Below are 20565 nucleotides of genomic sequence, written 5' to 3' on the forward strand. Positions count from 1 at the left end.
CCCAAGGTAGATAGTTCATAGTTCCCTACTTTATTTTACGCTATATCTTCCTGGCTTCCCATGTAAGATCTCTCTGGGTTACTTCTTTTCTGGGTTGGAAGCACTATTTGTACTTTGGTCTGTTCAAGATGAAATACTAATTTTTTTCCTCCTTCAGAACTAGAGATTTGAGCATTTCTATCCACTTGTCTTGAAATGTATCTGCTGGAAATAGAAGCATGTCTAAGCCACAGCTCTTTGGCTTGTGGGAACTTCTGTTTCTCTGTCTCCCATACACATAGCCTTATGTTCCCCGTGCCACCCTTACACACATATCACACACATATCTACACACATTTGTCGGTCCCACTGAATGCAAGCCTTGGAGACTTTCTTTTTGAAGGAGGGGAGGGGTGGCTGACAAATGTATAATGACATGTATCCACCATTATAGTATCATGCAGAGTAGTTTCACTGACCTAAAAATCCTCTGTGTCCCACCTATTCATCACTTCGTCTCCTCTAACTTGAAGACTTTCTTTCGAATTGTGAATCTGGGTTGCTTATTTTGCAGAAATGTGATGATTCTTTCCTTGGAACATGGAGGGTATTAGCCTATTACATGGTAGCCCATACACCTCAACATTTGTGTGGCTGCTTTATTCAAGGGACTCTACTGAATCTTAATCGGAGATTTGGTAATCCCTAGAGCATATAATAAGAAACTATTATATAGTCTTCTTAAGCAACCAAAGATATTCTTGAGGTAGTCACTTGTTGTTCTAGCTGTGAAATTCTTAGAAGTATGTTCTGTGTCATTAACCTACTTCCTGGATTCTGGAGTCAAGTGAGACAGTGATTTCTTTTGAGAGCAGTTTGTTCTTAAATTTGTAATGTCTACATGGGAAAGAACTTTTTCTCAGGCCTCTGGAGTGGGTGCAGCAGATCAATGAAGAATGTATTTAATTATCTACCAAATTATCTTGGCTGCAATTTAGGAACATGGTGGACTGAGCTAACGTAGACCCCCTTCCAGCTACAAACGCATTCTACATTCATGATGCAGAAGAGAATGTGTGTTGGAGATATTGGTGCATCCACTTTGGAAAATGTGACCTGCTAACAGCTTCCTATCACAAAGCCTCTGTGACTCTTTGTTTCAAGGATGTCCCTGGACACTGGAACTTGAGCAGCTCACATGCGGGATAGGCTAGAAATGCCAGGAATGAAAAGGCCTGGGAACAACCCTCACCCAGTCATGGAAGGGAGTAGGTGAGCAGTAATGTAGCTCCATCTCTCGTTTGGGATAACTCTGAATCATCTCTTACGACGTCTCCCAGAGTCGCCTAGTGGGATTGAGCCCCAGTTGCCCACTACAGTAAATTGCTTGGTGAAGCTCAGCTGTGCTCAAAATAACAGAGCCATCTAGACACAGTGTCCTATTGAATTTTTCTTCCTAATACATTTCATAATTATCTATTATACTTTCACTAACAAAACTAAGTAATAATAACAATGATGTCATCAATACACCACACTAGTAATAGCCTAATTGCTGTCAAGTGTTTCTTATGGCAATATTCTAAGTGTTTTGTATTTTTTAGCTCATTTAATGTTACTGATAGAACTGTTAAAATCCATCCTCATTTTATAGATGAGGAAACTGAAATTTCAGAAGTAGAAGCTTAGTTCAGTCTTTATTATCATAATATTAGCGTTTCTACCAGACTAATTGTCCCCTCCTATAGCCTTGGTATAGTCTATCCACACAAGATAGACTATTCTAGACCTGTTAGGTCACTGATTGCAGTGGAAGCCCTTTAGGTGAAAGGCATCTGACCCCTTCTGCACTGTAATAGATCAACAATTTTTCCAGTTGTTTTCAGATATACAAAATAACCAACTTTCTCAAAAAGGATGAGACATGTGTATGTTTCTGTGAGTGGAGAAGGTTTGAGACTTGTCTAGATCCTGGAGGCTGCTGCCCAGTGTTGTTGATAGTTCAGGTTTTCTTTAAATTTTGTCCTATTGTGATGTCAGGCTATAACAATGGGTCATTAGGTTTAAGAGCTGAGAGATAGGATTTGTCTTGGCCCCCATGGTAGATGTTTTGCTGAGTTAAAGTTTGCCTATCAATTGTGCATCCCTTATTTTCCTAACACAATCCTTAATTCCTCCTGTAGAGAAGGATCCCTGAGTTCTCTTCCATAGAATGTAATGCCTGGGATAACTTAAAAAACAGTTGCTTCTCTTTCACCAGTAGAATTTCCTCACAACTCCTTCCATTTTTTTGACTGAAATCATTGTGTTTTATAGCATTTAAGACTTCTAAGTCTTGCAAATTCTCTCATAGACTTACATCACTAATGTGTCTGCAGCCCCTAGAATTAAGGAAAACTGGGAAGTGAACACATCTCCAAATAATTTCTGATAGGATAAGAGATAGTATGTTAATTACAGGGGTCAACACAGGCCCTTCGTGGAGGGTATCTCAGTGATAGGACCATTCAGCACATGACTGACCCCTCCCCAGCCAGAAGGTGGAGGACCAGACCTGGGTCCCTTTGAGGTAGCAGAATCACCCATTTGCTGCTGTTGTAAATTCAGTCTCTCTGTGCACATACATTCATTCTGCATCCCAGTCTCTGCTTACGGCTCAGGAAAACCTCAGTCTCTTCTTGTGGCTCAAGATGTCGCTCCTCTGAGCCATGTTACAAAGGAAGCTCCGAACCAGTGGTGGACATTAAGGCTATTGCTAGAACATGTCCACAGAGAAGCTAGAATCCAGAGGGGTAACCCTGGGAGCAAGCCTCGTATCAGCAGACTAAGATGTTCAACCAGACAAAGCTGGTGACATCTCAGCTCCAGTCCTTATGGTAAAGATGATCTGAAATCAGTGTTGGTGTCCTTAATAATTTGGCATCCTTAATAGCTTCTTACCCATGGCCTAGGTCAGTGGTTCTCACACTTTAAGAAGTACCTGGAGGGCTTGTGAAAACAGATTGCTGGGACCCAGCCCCAGTTTCTGATTCTGTAGGTCTGGGGTGGAGCTGAGAATTTGAATTTCTAAGAAGTCTCAGGTGATGACGAGGCTGTTGGTCTGGAGCCTCTCACTGTGAGCCTCTGATCTGCGCTGCAGATCCGCTTGCCTGCGGTGCTGGGGACGCAGGACATCCCCACAACCTCTAACCTATATGCCCCACCTTCTCGTCCCTTTTTCTGCTCAGTCACCTCTTTTTAGATCATGTTGTCTCACACATTAAATGCTTCTTCCTTCATGGGCTCGGTTATTTTCAATAAACGTTGAGTCACCTGCTGTTACTCAATACCATCCTCCACGGCCATGCCAGAATGTTTTGTCTAAAATACAAATATGATCATTTCCCTGATCAAAACTTTGCAAAGATGTCCCAGCTGATCAAAATATGTTTAAGGACATCCTCCTGCCTGTCTCTTCAGCTGCCTGGCTTCATCGGCTAGAATGCTTTCATTCACAGGTAACACGGGTAACTGAATCAGTTAGCTCTTGGTGCATGATACAGCATCCCAAATCTCTGTGCCTTAAAACAGTGGACATTTATTATTGCTCATGAGTCTATGGGTCAGCTCGGCAGATTTTCCAGGCTTGGCCAGGCTCACTCATATGTTTGTGGTCAGCTGGTGGTTGGGTAGGCAGCTCTGCTAGCCTTGGCTTGGCTTTCTCTCATGTTTGGGTGTCAGCTAGTTGCAGACTAGTCTAGGATGGCCTTCACTGAGATGACCAGGCTCTCTTCCATGTGTCCTTTCATTCTTCCACGGGCTGGACCAGGCTGGTAGTCATGATGATGGAAGAATTCCAAGATAGAGCAGAGACACTCAAGGCCTCTTGTGGTCCAGGCTAAGAACCAGCATACCGTGTCACTTTTGTCACTTTCTATTGAATAAAGCCATTCTCACAGAGCCTGCAGATCCTATAAAACTACAAGACAAAGAACATGGACCCACGGATGTCATTAATTGAGACTATCAATGCAATTAACCTGCCACAGTACAAAAAGTAAACTTTCCTTAAACCTTACACAGATTAATTATTTCACATAGTGGGAAGCCAAGATTCAGTGTAGACTATGGAATTGGTTGACTAAATAACTCAATAATGTCATCAATGACACAGATACTTTTCATCTTTCCTCTCAGCCATTCTCAGTCTATTGGCTCATTCTCTGGCTGGCTCATTTCAAGGTTTCAAACAACTATCAGCAATAATTGAAGAAATATGCTTCATTGTTCACATTTGATAGGTTTTTACGCAGGAGCCCTGAAAAATTCTCTTCTTGTGTTGCATTGGTTCAAACTGGCTTACGTCTCCCCATTTCTAAACTATCACTACTTTTGTGCAACAAGAAACTTCCAGATCAAAAGTGGCTTAAGTAACTCAGGTTATTCATACCTTGTTTAGAAAAAAAGTCTAGAGTTCTCTCATATATGAAGAGGATTGGAGTCACAGCAGTCCTGGGATAGGTTCATCGGGTTAATATATCATTATGAAGTCAAACTCCTTCCATTTCCTCTGTCACCCTAAGTGCTAACATTTTTCTCCCCTCATGCTCCAAGCAGCGTGACCTAACTCAACACCCAAATATTAGAAGAAAGGATGTGGGAAGAGAGCTAGCCTCATGCCTTCTTCTCTTTATAGTTAGTAGGAAGTTCTATCTCAGCAGTCCCTGAGCAGATTTCCAGTATGTCTCATTGGCCACACTGCTTCTCCTGGCTGCAAGGGAAGCTGGAAAAATGAACATCTGCATCTGTTCTCTTCCTTGTGGGAGAAAAACGACTTCAGTATGAAAGAAAGGACAAAAAAAATAGCTGTTGTGTATGCAAAACTTTGTGTATCTCACAACTTTCAAATAAAGGTCTACACAACCCTAATTAATTGGCATTCCAGCACTTGAATTAACGAGGCAATTGAAGGCATAGATATTTAGTATTCTTTTACCAGTGAACAAAGAGATATTTCTGAAAGGCAGAAAAAAATCAGTGTATGCAGATGTTACTGGTAGATTAAGACATAGATTTCATCTGGAGAAAGTTTTCAGATCACAGCATTTATTCATTTTCTGGAACCGAGTCACATTAAATGAGACTGGACACTTATCCTCCACGAAGTCAAGTGTTCAGTGTGAAGTTGCCTTAGTTACCATCCTCTTGTAGATAACCCGTCAACTCACAGAACTTGCATTAGAAGCGCATTCTGATATCAGTGCATCACATACCAACTCTGTTTTGACCCTAGAGGAAGTGTCCTGTGTCCTTGTTATATCCCTTCTGTATGTCATTCATCACATTTAATTGAATTGTTTGACATAGAACCCTTTTCTTGGGCTATCACTTAGAAAGAATCATAAATGTACTTTAAATCCTACAAAGGAGTTGTTGAGTGAATATGTTATCCTCTTCAAGTTTTCCATTGCATCTAATCAGGCTTATCCTGAACTCAAAGGACCAGATAGTTAAAGGAACAATTCAGGGACACAGATGTCTTCAAATCACTTAGTGTATACAAAGTATGATAGACTACAGGATAGAATTTGAGGCAAGGACTTCCTTGTGTTTCAAAGATTTCCAATTATATAGTGATTTTAACAGATAGATTCACCTCCTTCTAAACAGTGCTCTTACTTTCTGGTTGGAGTTGGTGCCTTTAAAAAGCACAGGTAAGGGAAAGTACTGAACATTATCCAGCTAAAAAGCATGTTACCAGACATTCTGTCTTGCTTGTTTTCTTCTAATGGAATATAAACGATGGGTTATGAGTCACCCATCACCATTCACCATCCTAAGCTCAGCTATCAAATGCTGGCATGGAGGAATGAGAGGCATGTGATATAGAAGGAGAGGGTAGGTCAGAGGAGCTCAGAAACGGAGGGTACCTGAAGGTCAGCAAATGCTTTTCTCTAGTTAGCTAAGCTGGTGCTTCCTTTTTGAGGGGGCTGTGATTTCAGCCTCTTCAGTTAGGAGCTTAGTTGAACAACAAGTATGATTAGTTCATTTCCCAGTCGGCGGTTATTGTTGCAGGAATGGTTTTAATATACCCAGGGTTTTGGCTTCAATTTTTGCTTTCAAACTCCAGCAAGTCTTGAATTGTTTATTGAATCTTTGTTGAGAAACAGAACACAGAGATGAAGCTAATAATTGGCAAGAGTCCCAATCCTGGTGTCATTATGGTCATTAATTAGGGTAAGGGTTATGTATGGAGAGGTTGCTGATTTGAATCACTTGTTTCCAGATCTCTTCTAGAGGGCAGGGGTTATAATAAGGGACTCTTTTTCTGGAGGTAAACATAGAGATTGCTTTAGGAAGCAGAAATGATGCATGCTTAGTAGACAATTTGTTTCATCGGCAAATTAGTCAAAGGAGAATAAACCATCTTTTCCTGATCGTTATTTTCAACCCAAAACCTCATTATATCAATCAGTAGAATCTTTAGTATAAGGGAACCTTTATGGAAAATTCACAGTAAAATGAATTACTACACCAAGTATTCCATTCACCTTTTTCCTAAGTAAGTAGAGGCTAATGTCACAGCTTATATGGAGGATGGATCTATTTCATTTGAGAAGGAACAGTTTCCCAGTGTCCTGCAAAAGGGCTTGACTCATTCATAGGAGGGGAAAGAGTCTGGCACTGTGACCACTTAGGAGCTCTGCATCATATACACTTAAGTATACATTGACAAATTGTTCTTAATCTCTTTAAAGTTATACAAAGTTCCAAGTTTTCCCAATTGAGATTTTTAATAAATATGAACAGAATGTTAGCTCACAAATTTTGTCTGGTATTTCTTTTTTTCCCTCTAGATGTGCCCATGATGACATGGTAAATGGGACAGCATTGTGTCCTAATCCGATGGCTTGTTCTGAATGTGCACATCAATATTTCTTTCGAGATTGATTACTTTTTGGGTTAAATAGTCCAATGAAAAGGAATTTAGTAGATACCAAAATGTAAAACAATGCAGTATTGCCAAAAACATACATAACTGAAGTTGTAAAGATCTCTTTTATTTGTGAGATGGGCTCCATTTTTTTGGTCCCCTGCAGCATCTTCAGGGACTCCCTTTTCTCATTTCGTTTCCAGATGAAATGATGGCAGGTAGCACAAGGTCTTTGTTCAGAGTCCTTATAAATAATGGCCTGCATATTACCCTTTGTAAGATATTTACACAGAAACCTCAGGAGGTTTTGTAATTGAAAATACGAGTGCATGGTAGGGTGTGGTGGCGTTGTCTAATATGTACTAATGACAATAGAGTATGTGGGTGTGACGTATGGCAAGATCCCATAGGGTATCTATCTTCAGCTGCTTGAAGTGCCACGATTGCTCACCACACCCTGTCTTGGTTTTGGAAACTCTTCACAGACTAGGATGCTCTCAGGCCAAAGCCTGAACAAGTCTCCTTCTCTGAAGAGGAAAAAAATATACATGAAATGAATTCTACTTCCATTTCTAGAGTCTGGCTTATTGGGATATAAACAAGGAGTTTAGATTCCAACATTTTGGCCATTTTATTTGTAAGTGGGATCGGTCAGAGATTAGCCTGGAAAGATCGCTGAGACGTGTTTGCTGGGGCATCTAGAAGCACTTCACTTCAGAGCCTTGTCTTGGGAATTCCTTCTCTATTTATATTAGTGTTATTGCATCTTTCCATGTGTATTTATAGATATGATTACTTTCTGAGCAACTCAGCTCTATCTATGGAGTTTTCCTGGTACTTAAAAAGGAAAAAAAAAAGTGTGTGTGTGATTCTTTGGCATAGATAAAATCCTCAAGAAAATAAGCAGTTACATACCAGAGTGAGTGTGGTCAAATTAACCTCCTCTTATTCCCTTCTTTTCCCCTCTTGCATTAATTAGGAGTTATGCTTAAGATTTGGATCTTCATAGATTTTTGTTTTCAATTTATATTCATTTTTTCTGTGTAGAATATTTCTTTGGGAAAAAAAGAATGACATTTGAAATTAGTAAGCTAAAAATAAAATTACAGGGTTTTCTAGCCCAGTGATAGCAGCAAGATTTTCTCAGGGCAGAATTTCTTTGGCAAACCTAATTGGCTAATTTAATTATAGGGATAATGGTGTGAATATTAAGCTACCATTGTGTGTGTATAGGGGGGTGATTTTCTGCTTGCATTTTTGTCTCATTGCTGAAGACAGCTGTTTCCTGCTCGCACGTTCTGCTCGCCACGTGGAAATCACTGCCAACGCTTTTAGCAGATTCTTTCAACATTCTTTCATACATATCTCTAATGAATATTTGATAATATCACTGTGTCTTAATTTTTCCATTTTAAGAATTATTTCTTGAACTCTCACTATGGAATATGGGAATTTGACTAATATATTTCTTATCCCTTGGCTACAGGAATCCTATAACCCCTTCTTTCCAGGATAATTATTTGGTATTTATTATTAGACCAATTTTTTAAATTGAAGCATAGTTGATTGATAATGTGTTAATTTCTGCTGTACAGCAAAGTGATTCATATATATATATATATATACACACACACATATACATGTACATATTTTTAAATATTCTTTTCCATTATGGTTCAGCAGAGGATTCTAATTATAGTTTCCTGTCCAGTATTTATTTCTGTGTGTTATTATAACTATGAAATTATTAGTCACAGCTGACCCATAAAGTATACTATGTCTTTTTTCCTTTATAATTTTTTGTTGATATTTGTCTGCTTGCTTTTTTGTTTTCTTTGTATTGATCATTAGTTAAGCTTCATATTTGCCTCAGCTCTGTGTGTTTCTCAATATATTTATAGACATTTGGTAATCTACCTATTTCATCTTCTTCCATGATTTTCCCTAACATTCTAATATACTGTAATCAAGATTGATTGCTCTCTATACGGGCTACACAGCGGCTCTAACTGGGATTTCTCTTAACTATCATCCTGATTTCCCTCACTTACCTCTTCCAAGTTCGTTTCCTATTTTCTAGAACTCATGCCTTCTTTTTCCTTCAGGAACATATGATAGCTTATATGGGTGAGTAAAACTTTGACATCTTATAACCTTGTACATACGAAGATACCTTGACTCTTTCTTAACACTGAATTGAGAATTTAGCAGGATGTCTATTTTTTTTTTTTTTTTTTTGCGGTACGCGGGGCTCTCAGTGTTGTGGCCCCTCCCGTCGCGGAGCACAGGCTCCGGACGCGCAGGCCCAGAGGCCATGGCTCACGGGCCCAGCGGCTTCGCGGCACGTGGGATCCTCTCGGACCGGGGCGCGAACCCGCGTCCCCTGCATCGGCAGGCGGACTCTCAACCACTGCGCCACCAGGGAAGCCCGGATGTCTAATTTTTATCTTGGAAATAATTTTTCCTAAAAAATTTGAAGACATTTCTTCATAGTCTTCAGGTGTTTAGAGGTACTGTTGAGAAATCTGTTATAGATTCCAGAACCTTTATATAAAACCCACTTTTTCTAACTACAAAATCATAGGATCCTCTTTTAGTTGTTAGAGCTAACATTTCATGACAGTGTATTTTGAGGTCCATTTTTTATCACTGTCCTGTGGGCTCTGAACCCTTTTAATCTGGGGGCATATCTCCCTCTATTTGGGATTGTCTTGAAGTATTTATCTGATTGTTTCCTTTCTACTATTCCACTACTCTTTCTACTGTTATCTGTTTTCTTTTTCTCATTTCACCAACTTTATCTCCCAAACTTTAAAGTTTAAAAAAATTCCTTCTCTTACATTAATTTCAAAAAGCTTTTTGGTATTTTCTGAAGATGTTTTTTCTCTAGCATTCTTTCTCCTTGACATACTTCTTATCTCTTTGAAAAAATTTTTCTTTGCTTATTTTTATTCCTCCAAATACCCATTTTTTTCATGCTTGCTTATTTTGTACCTATTTTTAATATTATATTCTTCCTTGAAATTCCTGGGGTCCTAGACTGTTGACTGTGGTCTTCCTGTGCCATGATTCTGATTTCCTTACAGAAGCCCAGAGACGGTACTTTAAATCTTTACTCTTGGTATAGTGGAATTTTCCATAAAAGATACTTTCTATTCCCTACATAGACGGTAGGCACCAGCTTCCCGTGTTCTAGAATTTAAGTGGGAGGGGAAAGTCAAGAAGTACCTTTTCATCAACTTGTCTCAGTGTAGGGTCTTTCTGCTTTGCTATCTGTAGAACATAAATCTCAATCTTTTACTGGGTTGGGGACTGAACCTTACCGCTTACTGCAGATAGAGACATGACCACTCGCTCAGTGAAAGGGGCATCCTGGGGGCAGAGGGGACGGTTCTAATTTTGTCCTTAAGTAGACTTCTTATCGATCTTTTTTCCCCCACCTTCACTCTCAATACCAGAAGTAATTGCTGCTACCAGTTCCTGAGACTTTGAGGACATCTTATGGAAAGTAAAATGACTCTTTGACCTTTTGCCGTATCACTTTAGGATTCAGCTTTCTCTGGTATACCAAATCAAGCACCACTCATTCATCTACTTCCCAGCTTAAAAAACTGAACTTCTGGGCTTCCCTGGTGGCGCAGTGGTTGAGAGTCCGCCTGCCGATGCAGGGGACGCGGGTTCGTGCCCCGGCCCGGGGGCGTCCCACATGCCGCTGAGCGGCTGGGCCCGTGAGCCGTGGCCGCTGAGCCTCCGCGTCCGGAGCCTGTGCTCCGCAACGGGAGAGGCCACAGCAGTGAGAGGCCTGCGTACCGCAAAAACAACAACAACAACAAAAAACCCTGAACTTCTTTTGTCTTTGTACTGGTTCTCGTTTTCCTTGTGGGATTCTTTGGTCATTAATGAATTTTCCTTGTTACCGTTTCATTGACTTTTTTTCAGGAGATAACAGCACTAAGTTGCATGATAATGAGATTAATATTTGTAATTACATCTGGTGTTAGCTCAGGGACTCCAATGAAGCAGATGCCAAGTTGGAACGAGGTGCATAAGGGATTTATTCATTGACAAACCTATGAAGGACAAAGCGGAGAGGGAGCAGGTGTAGGAGGGAAGGACATTCATGTGTGTTGCAGGTCTTATGACTGTGAAAAGACAGGACGAAGGAAGAAGCTTTGAGTAGCATGAGACTTGTACTGCAGCAGAGCTCTGAGGAAGCTTGGCCAGGCTCAGGTGTAGCCTCAATACAAAGACTGCTCATTAGAAGCGTCACACACTAGGCAGGAATGGTCTGGTCTAGTAGCTGTGCCACGCTCTCAGTCACTGTTTGGGAGAAGTGGGGTCTTGATGTGTATATTGTGATGGATCACAAAGATGTGGCAGATGGAGGCTGTCAACTAACTACACTTCTCATAGCAGAGTCTGTGGTCAATACATGCCTATGGCCACCACATTTCTACTCAAAAAGAGCATCACCTGAGCACCAACTTTATGTAGAAGACAGTATTAGTTACTGTCTTCATCAGTTTGGGTTTTGCTATAACAAAGTGCCATAGATTTGGTGGCTTACAAACAATAGAAATTTATTTCTCAGGGTTCTGGGGGCTGGAAGTTCAAGATTAGGGTACCAGCATTAAGTCCTGGTGAGGGTCTTCTTCTGGGGTAGAGACAGCCGATTTCTCATTGTACCCTCACATGGCCAAAAGAGAGCAAGCTAGCTCTCTGGCCTCTTCTTAAAAATGCGCTAATCCCATTAATGAGGGCTCTACCCTTATGACCGGATTACCTCCCAAAGGCCCACCTCCAAATACCATCACACTGGAGATTAGATTTCAGCGTATGGATTTGAGGGGGGGCGCACAGACACTCAGCCCATAGCAGTTACTATTCAGTGGTTGTGCAAGAAAACAAAGACATTATCTTTCCTTAAAAAAACACGCAGTGTAGTTTAGGAGAATGACAGGGAGCACTAGCATTACTTTCCCGTGAAAGATCTCTTTGACTCCTCATGGAATTCCTACCAGACGCTGCCAGCTGCCGCTGAGCATTCCGAGTGTGCTCTCTCGCGCCTCGCGCGTTGCCAACGTGCCCACTGCCAACATCACCTGCTCGCCGGCCAGCGGAAGTAACCTTCCCACAGGTCTTTCTTATTCCTCTCCTGCCTCTGCCTACCGCTCATTTACCGCCCGGCCGCCGCTGTGCGCCCTTTCAAACATATAGTCGGATCCAGTCACTTCTTCCTAAAACCTTCTGAGGGTTTCCAGTTGCTTTCGGACATGTAAGCTCCTTCTGTGGCCTGCAAAGCCCCACATTACCCGGCAGGGGCCCAGCCCAGCCCGCACTGCCCTTCCTTCCCCGCTGCGTACTGACCACGCAGGCAGCCCCCGTCCTCCCCGATCCTCGGGCCGGCCCGCTCCTTCAGCCCGCAGAGCTCTGCGCTTGTGTCCCTTCCCTCTGGAATGCCCTTTCCTGCCCTTCCCGCTGTTGTCTCCTCGATCTTTATATTTTAAATACCACAAGCCACATACACTTGACTTGGGCTGCTTGCAACCCAAAGCAGAACCAGGCCTTGACTTTCGTGATTGGCCCAGAAAACTCCTACCACTTATAGTTAGACATCCATCAACAGCTACCTGGGCTAAGGAGAGCTCTTATTTGCTTTCTGGGGGAAGGCTGAGAGAACATTAGCAAGATTAAAAAAACACTTCCATCTTGGGTCTCTTCTGTCAACAGGTTAGTCAGATATCCCCTTGGTAAATGCAGATTATCGTGCAAACTTGGTCGAGTGTTGAATAATGAGAAGACATCCATGTTTGGAGGAATGCCTGAGTAAAATGGATCATTTACAGTGTGGTTGTATGTTTAATTTTTTGGTTATAGGTAACTGTGTATCCAGACTGCTTTCAGACTGCTAATATAGTGCCTACGGTGCAGCAGATTCTCAGTAAATTAAGTTGTCTTGAGTTGAACATGTAAACATCAGAAGCACAGGGTTTCTATGTAGATAACTATATTGCAGTTTTGTGGTGCCCTGCCTATCGCAAACAGTGAATAAAACGTATTTGCATGTCCTGTTTTAAAGATCTAGAACTCATGAATATTTGAGGAGTACTTGCATGGTGGTAAGGGAAATGATAGACATGGAGCGTTAATTACTCCCTGCTTATTCAGTCTCTCCTGTTTTTAAATTAATATTGTCACCTATAAAAATGAAGAAGGTTGAAAGAAAGACAGGTCAGAAGATGGAAAAACAAGTGAATTTGCATTAAAACTGTTGCTCTTTTTTCTCTGCACTTATTTATTTGTCATTAGATAAAAAGGGACATATGGGAGGAAAATTTATCCCCATCCTATATCTTATGTCATAATGTACGAAATAGTAAGTAGATTATGAAATATTAATGCTGTGTTGATTTTCTATACCAAGGATTGGCAAACGTTTTTTCTTTAAAGGGCCAGATAGGAAATATTGTAGGCTTTGCAGACTCACAGGGTTGCTGTCATATCTTCTCCTTTTTGTCCCCTCTTCCTCCTCTTCTTCTTTGTTCTTCTTCTTTTATACCTCTTTAAAATGTAAAAAACATATTCACTCATGACAAGACAGTGATCAAGGGCCAGATTTGGCATGCGACTGACCTTGACCTATATAATAATCCAACTCGTTTCACAAAAGTCAAAACCAGACAGAAGCTGTCATCTGAAATTGTTATAAATACAGTAAGAACAAAATGGTAAACTCTAAAAATATGGGAGACTTTATAATTCTAATTTTATCCAAGGATAAATTAAAATGTGCATTTGCTTAGCAACAGACAAAATAAGACCAGAAATATGCAGCGATTTAGATATACAAGTATTTCCTAGTTTCTTGTGTTTTCTGGGGGAGGGATTTAGAATGATCAAACTCTTAAATTTATGGTCAGGATTTCCAAGTTTTGAGTTAGATTACAAGTGCAAGAAAAATTGCATTTTGCATATTATCATGGGAAAGAAGGGTGCAAGTTGTCTCCCAGAGTATCTGGGGAATGTGATTGGTGGATTTATTTTTTACACTAGTTAATGTACCGTCAAGTCTGTGCATGCAGATTGCATAAGCCCTCGTAATACAGAAGGGTTGCTGCCAGTGGTGTCCAGGTAAATCTGCTCTATACAAAGAAGACAACAGTTACGATTTTGATGGTGTAAATACTACCGCCATGGCCGATTTCAAGCTACCAATGGCTTAACGCTCATCTGACAAAATTCATGAATGTTTAATAATCAGCTCTTCAAGCTGATAGAAGCTGACTCCAGCGTAACACTGGTTGTCACCCACCTAAGAAGGTGTTTTCCGTGTCTTAGAATACTTTCCTTGAAGGGTACCTATTCCTTACTATGTCAGATTGACTTGCCTTTAATAAATATTTTTAAGGAAACAATATAGAAAACTCCAAGCACTGTTAAATTATGAAAAACATGTTTTATGCCAAAGATTGGTAAACTATAGCTTGTGGGTCAAATCTGGCCCATGGTCTATTTTTGTATAGCCCTTTGGTTTAGAATGATTTTTACATTTTTAAAGGGTTGTAAAAAAAAAAGAAGAAGGAGAAGGAGAGGAGGAAAAGACACAGCAGAGACCTCCTGCAGCTCGCAAAGCTACATTATCTGGCTCTTTACAGGAAAAGTAGACTGACCCTCATCTATTTTATCATCACCTGAATTGAAAAATAGTGTACTTCAGTCATCTATAAGAGGCATACAGTTGTTAAGTAGAAATCCAAAGACAATCTCATTATGTGAGAATGAGATAAGAGAGGTAGACATGCAAGCATAATTAATAGTTTGCACAATACAAATAACCCAAGAAGTTAACCCAAGTTAAATTATATCTACTTTTGCTTAGAAATGCTTGCCATTTTAATCCCTAAGAATACAAAATTTTAGATGTTGCCATTATTGGCAAAAGGTGTGGAACAAGTGGAATTTTTATTCACAGTAGTTTCTTATAATCATACTCTTATCATGTGAGCTAGCAAATCCATGCCTAGGTGCATTCCCAAGAGAAATGAAAGCATATTAACAAAAAATTTTGTATAAGAATGTTTATAACAGCTTAATTTATAACAGCCCCCAATTAGAAACAGCCCAAATGTATATCAACATGTGAATGAGTAAACAAATGGTGGTATATTCAAACAATGGACTACTACTCAGCAATGAAAAGGCTGAGTTATTGTGACATGCAACAACATGGATGGATTTCAAAAGTTGTACTGAGCAAAAGAAGCCAGATTCAGCAAACTACATACTGTATGATTCCATTCTCTGTAAAGGACCAAATAGTAAATATTTTAGTCCCAGCTACAGTTACTTAATTCTACCATTTTGGCACAAAAGCCTCCATGGACAGTATGTAAACATATGAGCATGCCTGAATTACAATAAAACTTTATTTTTGGACACTGAAATTTTAATTTCATAAACATTTCATTTATAATGAAATTTTGTTTTTGCCTGTTCCAACCATTTTACGGGGGCGGGGGGGCGAGCGGGGGACATTTTTAGCTTGTGGGTCTTCCAAAGAGTAGCGGGCTAGATTTGTCCTGTGAGCCATAGTCTGCAAACACTTTGTTATAGAACAAACTATACTAAAATAAATGTCAGAAAGCAGATAAGTAGTTGTGTGGGGCCAGGGATGGGATAGGGTTGATTACAAAGGGCACAGAGGTAATTCGGGGTTGGGGGGGATGGAAATGTTTGATATCTTGTTTGGAGTGGTGGTTACATACAAGTATATGTTTGTTAAAACTCACCAGCTGTACACTTAAAGTGGGACATTTTATTACATGTAAATTATACCTCAATAAAGTTGATTTTTTAAAAAAGAGAAGAGAAAGAAAAAGAAACTGCAGCTAGAGATAGATAAATTTATTTTAACCTTATCCTTCTGAAAAACTTTCATTAGCTTGAAGTCTATTTCATATGATGTTGAGCCTGAATTTTCTTAGGTAACTAGAGATTGACCAGGGTTTACTAGATAAGGTTTTGGGGTGGGAAGACTTGAAGGCAAAGGAAAGAATTAGCTCAAAACTAGTCAGTTGAATCTATAGTTCTGTGGTCCAAATTTATAACCTTTTAAAAACTAATTTGTTTCAGAGCTGCTGATTTTATTATCATTAAAATATATTGTACAATCATGGGAATGTGCTAAGAAATTAAGGAATCTCGAATATACTTTAAAATGCCATATTGACGTTAGGGATGATTGAAAGTCACATCATAATAATATCAATAATTAAGTCTGATATCAGTTTAATTCTAATACTAGTACTATGATAAAAGCTTTACCTGCATTATCTAAGGAAATTCCAAAATATCCTTATAAGGTCAATGCCTTTGTTAGCCTCATTTTCACATGAAAAAATGTGAGGCTTAGGTTAGACAGCTTGCTCAGAATTGCACAGTTAGAAAGGGGCCAAGCCAGGACTGAATCCAGGTTGGCTAACCCGGGAAGCTTCGTGTGATAAGACAGGAAAACAAAAACAAACAAACAAAAAAACCTCTTTCCCAGAAGATTTGATTAGGGAAAATAAGAAAGGAAAAAAAAAAATCTTGGTTGTAAATCCTTTGAGGATTTAAGGATATGGGAAAACAAGTGCCTTAATTTTCTAAGCCCCATATCAAAGTGCCTGGCCTTTACTAAGTGTGCAAAAAATGTTTATGGAATGAATTAATCAAAAATTGTTTTCCAAATGTTTTGGGCTTAATTCCTCAGCTACCTTTTCCCCCAAAATTTTAAAATTAAATTTTATTGAGGTAGAATTCCTATGACATAAAGTTAACCTTTTTAAAGTATACAATTCAGTGGCATTTAGTACATTCACAGTGTTGTGCAACCATCCCCTCTATCTAGTTCTTCTTAATTAACTTTAGAAACAGTATAAAATTTAACTTCTCTGCATTATTGGTATGTTTCAAAACCCTGGAAAAAATATAGACTTGACAAGAATGCTTTTGATCACAACTGCTACCTTATCATTGACAGTGTAAAAGCTCTTAGGCATCTGAGGCTTACAGATCTGGGTACCACCAGCACACTCTCCTAGCCATTGAATGAGGAACACATTCGCAAGTCAAGACGATCTTTTTCAAGATCAGGCATTTGCTGGTTATACAAGCTGCGTCGCTGATGTTAGTCCAGTTGCTTTTACACTCCTCAAGTATGCCATTCCACTTTGATCACTCACAGTATTTGCTGACTTTCTGGGAAATGAGTAAGAGTGTTTCATTCAACCATAGAGCATGTCTGGGACTGTGCTACAACTCTTAGAGCTCTCTTCACTGTCCTTAAGTAGAGAAAGGGAAATCTTGATCTGAAGGTGGTTACATGCTGTCAGGTGCTGTGGAAGTTGGAAATTGTAGACACCTGGGCTGTTAAATTACTCATGGGCTTGTTTTATGGGCGTGACTGATGCCAGATGAAAGTTGCTTGGGCAGACTGGAGCACTTACCCAGGTGAGAGTTTTTAATGGCATTCCGATAAGGAGAGAGCCATTGGGCAAATCATCACCAGGCTCTGAAAATTCACCAGAGATTGTTATCCACAGCCGACATCTGTTTACTTCCTTAACCTTATGACAGCTTATCAAGTCCCCAGATGCGTGCACACCAAAGGTGAAGGGGAAGGAATTGTGCAGCACTTCTTTTTATCAGTTGTCTATGCCACTGTTTCTTCACGGTTGATGTTTGTGTTTTTCCTAGAGTAAGATGCATCTGTTCGCATCAAACTACCTTCTCATTATATATATTTTTTATAAGCTACTGAGGGAGAAAAGAGAAAAAAAGAAAGAACAAAAGTAAAGAAAAGTCCTTTCACAGTATCACACTATCAGCTCAGTCTTCCGCCCAGATTGCACACCTGTTCCTTTCAAGTTCCTTTCAGGAATGACTAAGAAAATGATTTTATTATACAATGACCTTCAGTCTAAATTCCCCTTTATGAAGCAGTGGCTTTAAATAGTGAGATTCCAAGTACTGCAGGCACTGTCAATACAGTTAAAACATACATCTGGGGACAATGGTTGTTTTATGACAGAAGAAATAACACTCCAAGAAAACAGGAGTTAAAATGTCCAGAAAAGCATATAGAATGATTAAAATTCATCAAGAAAAGGTCATATAAATATGATGTCTGCTAAACAGTGTTTCCTGGTGTCACTCTGTTCCAGATTTAAAAATCAGATATCCAATTCAAACAAAAATTGTTAAGTGTATGAGTAGTCCAATTGCATTTTTACAGTGTGACTCAGCAGCTGTACTCCATTTAAGGCAGGTTGAGCATTCTAATAATTCACTTTAATTAACTACTTCTTTCTGATAATGGGTCCTTTTGTCGTAATCCACCAAGGAAAGTTTTGAAGTTGGCTCAAGTTACCAACAGGAATCATGATAACATGTTTTGATGCTTCTTAGAAGTTTCTCTCCCCAGAGACCCTCATATAGTTATCTTTCCGTTATCCATATACTTACTGTCCTCTTTGACATTTTCTTGGAAAACCTTTAATTTCAGATTTTTTCTCTATTTGCCTAATGGTTTTTTTTTGCTACTCAGAGAACATAATTTTATGAAATGACACCAAAATGAAAACAGTAAATGAGCTGTACACACGAAGTAGCATTTCAAGCAAAGATAGGAGTGACTTTTTTATATTCCATCAGTTTTGGAATATCCGCCTTACTGCCCTTATTTTATACAAATAATTTAAAAAGTATCTACATTAACTGGAGAAAAGATTAACTTTATTGACCTGCTATTTGCCTGCTGTTTCAACTCCGACTCTATTTGATCTAAATTGAGATAAGTCAGAGAAATGCATTCTGAACATGGAAACCACAGGCTCTAATAATATTTAGTTGTTATCCCCTTGTGTTGTAATTCTATACCCTTGAGGGGGTGGAGGAGCAGTGACTGTTATCACCAAGTGTAACATTTCATAACAACTTTGAACAGACAGAAATAACCTTCTTCAAACGCATACGGGGACACTTTGATGTAGCGACATATTGGTCTCTGGAAGTCACTCATCACTGCAAGGACGGTTAGTGACTTTCCCCAGACATTTGTTTCTTCCTGTTTCTGTCATTCCTTAAATACCTACCTTTTGTCACCAGTTCTTAGTCCTTACTCTGCAGAGTTGAATGCCTGCAACAGAGGCCCCAATGAGAGCAGAATCATATAATATCTGACAACTCTTAAATGGCCGAACACACTGCTAGGGTTTATGAAGTGCCCTTTCATTCAGGGTTCTATTTGCTTGAATTGTTTAAACACTGCATGGGAAGGAACTTGCCCAAGAAAAGAAAGGGTTAGAGCACAGATCTGATATCAAAACAAAGGTTGAGTATGAAGATGTGTAGAGTTGGTAGATGTTTATGTATTTCGGTTTGGGGAAGAGAAAAAAAATAATCAATCTTATTGATGTGAAAGTTACATAAAATGAAGCCATTTTTGAGTGTACTCTTTGATAAGTTTTGAGAAATTTGTCTTTCTAATCACTTCTACCACCAAGATACAGAACAATCCTATTACCCTCAAAGATTAAGTCCCTTTCCAGACAGTTCCTCCCTAATCGCTGGCCGCAGTCAGACATGGGTTAGATTTGTCTTTTCCGGAGTTTCATGTAATTAAAATCTCAGAGTTGTGTACTTTTTTGTGTAAAGCTTTTACCACTCAGACAATAGTCATCCACATCCTCATGGGCCTCACGATCTGTTCCTCTTGGTTGCTGATGAGTATTTCTTCGCATGGAAATACAACAGTGTGTTCATCCAGTCACCTGTTGATGGACTTCTAATAGGTGACTATGACAAACAAAACTTTGAACTTTCGTGTACGAGTCTTTTTGTAGATACGCATTTGCCCTTACTTAGGCTGAGTGCCTAGCAGTGGATGGCCATGTCCTATGGGAAATGTATGTTTAGCTTATAAGTAACCGACAAGCTATTTTCCAAGCAGTTGTACCATTTTGCGTTCCCACCAGCAGTGTGTGAGAGAAGTTATTCCAATACTTGCCAACTCTTGGTATTGAGATTCTTTTTAATTTTAGCCATTCCAGTATGTAGTGATATCTATTTATAGTTTTAACGTTCATTGCCTGGATAAATAATGATGCTCAGCCTATTTTTATGTGTTGGCTATTTGTATATCTTCTTTTGTGAAGTGTCTGGTAGCATTTGCCTATTTTTATAGAATAATGTGATCTATTACCGAGTTTCATGGGTTACTCCTATTCCACATACAATTCCTATGTCAGATATATATTTTTTCCAGGCTGTTTGCTATTTCATTCTCTTATTAGTATCTTTCAAAGAATTGTGGTCTTTGTGACTCAACTAAGAAAGCCTAACAGATTCCAAAGTTTTAAAGCCTTCTTCTATGTTTTCTTCTGGAGGTTTTATATTTTGAATTTTCATGTTTAGTTAGCTCTATGATATATTTCAAGTTAATATTTACATGATGGAAGGTTAAGGATTAAAGTTTACCTTTTCATATGAATAAACACTTGTTCCAACACCATTTGTGTAAAAGACTATCCTTTCTCCCATTGAATTGCTATTCTAGGTAAATCCATATGTTAGGTTTTTGCTTGTTTTACATCATGAATAGATATAAAATTTTGCCAGTTTTATTTTCTGCA

Source organism: Kogia breviceps, chromosome 19, assembly GCF_026419965.1.
Source record: "Kogia breviceps isolate mKogBre1 chromosome 19, mKogBre1 haplotype 1, whole genome shotgun sequence".
NCBI lineage: Eukaryota > Metazoa > Chordata > Mammalia > Artiodactyla > Physeteridae > Kogia > Kogia breviceps.